The sequence below is a fragment of the Papilio xuthus genome, unplaced genomic scaffold (assembly GCF_000836235.2).
Source record: "Papilio xuthus unplaced genomic scaffold, Pxut_1.1 DF827785.1, whole genome shotgun sequence".
NCBI lineage: Eukaryota > Metazoa > Arthropoda > Insecta > Lepidoptera > Papilionidae > Papilio > Papilio xuthus.
In genome coordinates this window covers 8,397-11,560 of record NW_013530864.1, presented here as the reverse complement: position 1 = coordinate 11,560, position 3,164 = coordinate 8,397, and positions in this window count along the sequence as shown.

Below are 3,164 nucleotides of genomic sequence, written 5' to 3'. Positions count from 1 at the left end.
AGGTTCTCGCTTTGTTTATACGCACCGGTCACCCAATTGGGAGCTTGTCCCAGGCAGCGAGTAGGTAGTGCCTTTACGGGTGCTACCTAGCTTCAAGCAGCCGAAACAGCTGGTCCTTCGAGCCGGATAAGAAAGGCCGTACATTACGGCCGATCTGCAAAGGAGTGGAAAAGAAGAAATGGCGTCGACTCTAAGATATTACATGAAGAACGCGTCTCGTCGGACCCGATCGCCGCTCTCTGCAAGGCGCGCGACTGTTGCATGCAACCCATGTCCGAGAGATGTCTGTTTGTCGACGATATCGAGAGATAGACAAGCTGCTACGAAGAAAGAAGCACATAATATGCCGTCGTTAAGAAGAAATGTAAGAAATGCGTCTCGTCGTTCCCCGTCGCCGCTCCTTACAAAGCGTGCGACACACGAAACTGAAGATTGGGCGAGGGATGCCTGTACTTCGGCAGGATTAGATGAAACGTGCGCTTCAATTACGACGACAGAGGCAACGATTCATGGTACGGCGATGTCTGCGGCACCCGTACAAAATACAGCTATTATGAGCCCATCGACTGCATCGATACACGGTGTAACTACAGCCGCTGTATCGGTGAGGCATAGCTGTTATTCTGAGTCTACGAGTTCCTCGAGGAGAAGCCGCGAGCTATCGGCTAGAGAAAAAATAGCCGCGGCAGAATTGAAATTGGCTCGCATACAGTTAGAGCTGGCAGAATGCGAAAGCGAGGACTCAACCGATGAAGAATCAGAAGAAAGTACTTATAATGGCTGCGCATCGCTGCAAAAGATACGGGAACCATACGAAGCCCAACGATGTCAGATACGTCTACCGGTAGAAGAGATAACTAATGGATGCACATCGCTGCGATTTAAAACATATGAGACATTGGACCAGCGATGTGACGTATACCTACCGGAAGAAAATATAATCAATGACTGCACATCGTTACAAGAGATTCAGCGATGTCCGCAGATATTATCGGAAGATTTGACAGTCGTGAGCAAAGAAAATTGTTGTGCTTCGAGCATTGTAACCAGCCGAGCACACTCTCCGACTGATTTTAAACAAGAAGATCGCCCACGCTCGGAATTTACAACTTCGGGTGTGAAGACAAAGAAATGCGAAGTTATGACTAGAGATACAAACGACGCATCGAGAGAAGATATGCAGCAATGGAAAAGCTGTGAAGAAATAAAGCAGCGAGAAAAGCTGATCAAAGAAACGTGTCCGTTATGTCACGGAGGACACGCCCTTGTAAATTGTTGTATATTTCACACGAAACCAATTGAAGAGAAATGGGCAATCGCAAAGAAATATGGCGTCTGTTTCAAGTGCCTATGGGGAAGGCACAGAAGGGCGACTTGTCGGCGGAGTCCGCCGTGTTCAATATGTGGTAAATGGCATCATACTATGCTACATGACAAGTCGATCAGTACACCGAGTACTCAGAAACAGCGAGCTTCAACAAATGAAGATAGCATCGAAGTCCCATGTACAAGAAGAGATAAGACAAGAAAAGTTTATTCGAAAATGGTTCGTGTTGAAGTCTACGGACCAAAGGGCTCTAAGAAAATAATGGCTCTGTTAGACGAGCACTCTACGGTGTCGCTTATTAACGCCGATATAGCAAGAGAGATCGGCGCATCGGGAAGCGTGGAAGAATTACATATGGAAACATTGAGTGGCCAACGAATAAAGGAAGCGCACTCGCAGATCGTGAATCTCCAAATAAAGGGAGTTCACTTGAATAATATTGAAAAATTGGGCGAGGTGCGCACAATAGAAAATTTAAAGTTTGCGCCACAGTTCTTGGATAGAGAAAAGATTATGTCATATTCCCATTTGAATGCTTTAAGCGACATCTTATTTTATGAAGCCGACCCTCCGCAGTTGATCATCGGTCAAGACAACTGGGAGTTGATACTGACGCGAGAGTTTAGAAAAGGGAAGCCGGGTCAACCCGTCGCTTCGAAATCAAGCCTGGGATGGGTGCTACATGGTGTAGACTTTGATAGTACTAAGTCTGCGCACTATTTAAATATATGTATTCAAGACAATTTTGATGACGTCTACAAGATCGCGAACAGTGAAAATGGAAAACGTATTAACGTCGCGAGAACACCCACGCCCAGCCACACCTCGCGGAAGAAGAGAAGGTTAAATAGACGGTCTAAAAGTAACCGCATTGAAAAGAAAATTACTTGCTACGGGCGTCGCAAAGATATAGCTCCGGTAAAAGAGCAGTCGTCACCGCCATCAAAATCGCCGCGTTGGCCTGCATTGAATTCCGGGGCCGTAAGATGCCCGGATATTTTTATCAAAAACGAAATACATTAAGCCAAAACGAATTAATGAATCGCGATATAAGTCTAAAATGGCAAAAGGTGACACTTGGCAGACAGCAAAACTGTGTGGACGTGAGAACCACAGTGATAATATGACCCGTAGCAAGAGGATAAGTCAACATGGCACCGTTTCGAGACTTGATATAGCGAAACGAGTGAAATCGAAAAGTTACGGATCGAAGAATAACATTAGTAAGATTGCAACGCGGCCACCAATGCAAAACGGAAAGAATTACGAGGTTTACAGCGTTCGCAAGATTGAAGAGCACAAGTTGAAAGACGAATCAAATGTAAAAAACATTTCAACTGGGCAAACTGCGGTACGAGCGAAACTGATTATAAATTGTTTCGACAAAATTATGAACCGATACATAAATGGAACGAAGAATACTGACTGGACGATTATAATGTAGCTCGCATGATTTGGATATATGCTCTGCAGCTAAGAAAAGGAAAATTAAAAACACTGCGCGAAACATGATAATTGAAAAAGTATAAATAAGATAACTCCCTCTGTAGTATATGGATATGTTATGGGACAGGATCCAGCGCGTTCATCCTACATTCTGACAAGAGATCGGGACAACGGCGTCAATTAATAAGACGGCGTGCTGGACGGCCATGATTTAATTATAGGTGGCAGAAGCGTCGCCATATTAAGGTCGGTGCTACGCACGTGGGGGAGATTGTTGGCGACGAAAATATTAAATCATCATTTCAAGAATTGAGGCGGCAAGTTGCAAGAAGCTCAATTAGAGGAATAAGCAAAAGGAATTTTTATTATTGAATAGTTATAAACGAACAAA